This window comes from Galeopterus variegatus, unplaced genomic scaffold (assembly GCF_000696425.1).
Source record: "Galeopterus variegatus unplaced genomic scaffold, G_variegatus-3.0.2 Scaffold4397, whole genome shotgun sequence".
NCBI classification, from domain to species: Eukaryota; Metazoa; Chordata; class Mammalia; order Dermoptera; family Cynocephalidae; genus Galeopterus; species Galeopterus variegatus.
Genome location: NW_007730508.1, coordinates 4,261 through 5,331, shown reverse-complemented (window position 1 = coordinate 5,331; position 1,071 = coordinate 4,261). Strand labels below are relative to the sequence as shown.

At 37.5% G+C, this 1,071-nt stretch overlaps 1 long non-coding RNA gene across 1 annotated transcript in view; it reads left to right on the top strand.

Annotated features, from left to right (window-relative positions):
• Positions 1–1,071, top strand: part of LOC103602987 — a 4,434-nt gene that overhangs the window by 782 nt on the left and 2,581 nt on the right. The gene's annotated exons all lie outside the window — the stretch shown is intronic.

Here is a 1,071-nt window from a genome sequence, read left to right as displayed (position 1 = left end):
TGGCAGCTGGATTTAGGGGACAGTGGATATATTGTTTCTTAATTAAATAATTCATTTGTTCCACAAATATTGTTGAGTGGGTGCCATGTGCTAGGCAGTGATAGGTGCTGGAGACAGAACAGTCCATCAACAAACCATCCACCCAAATAAACAAACAACATTCCCATTCTCTTGGTGCTTGTAATTCTATTGGAGGAGGCAATGAGCAGAGTAAGCAGGCGGTAGCAAGTGTCAGGGCAGGTGGGTTTGCAAAAAGGGATGTTAAGGGAATCCCTTACTGAGAAGACGATGGTTGAACAAAGACTTGAAGAAGGTGAGGAGGCGAGCCAGGCAGGTGTGTTGAGAAGAGCATTCAATTATTAGCTGAACTACTTATCAAAGAGATGCTTCCCCTCATCAACTATTTGGCTACCTTGGGGTTTAGAAGTTCAGAGAGGAAAGGAAGAATAAATATTTGACTTTATCTTTGCTTATCAGTTTGCAAGATAATGAATTAGTTTTCTATCAGCCTCTGAGGTTGAGCAATTCGTTTTTCCTAAGTATTCTTTATTTTGAACTCGTGGTTTGAAGCCATGAGTTCAATCTATTGCAATTATTACTCTTATTGAAGCATAAATCGTCCTATTCTTGGCCAGTGGGAGCTTCTACAATTTGGCTCATGAGTCTTTTTGATATATTCTAATTAGTCATTGATAGCTTCATTGCAATCTGGTATGACAATATTTCAGGCTCATTTTGTAATTTCCTGCCCAAGAAATGGACTCAGCCATATCTCCAAGAAGTCCTAATTTCTTTTATTTTAGAGGGAGATAGTATTTTAAGCTACAATATGGGTACTAGGGATACTAATTCCTACTGCCTGGTCATTATTTCTAGGCTTTTTCAGTGACCACAACTGGAAAAATTTCTGTCTATCTCTTTATCTATCCATCTATCTACTATCTACCTATCTATCTATGTATGTAAGTCTATCTATGTATGTAAAAATAAAATACTTGTGAGTTCATACCGGTACTTGCAATTCAAATTCAGAACTCAAATTCAGAACCAACTTCTATATTACATCAGTTC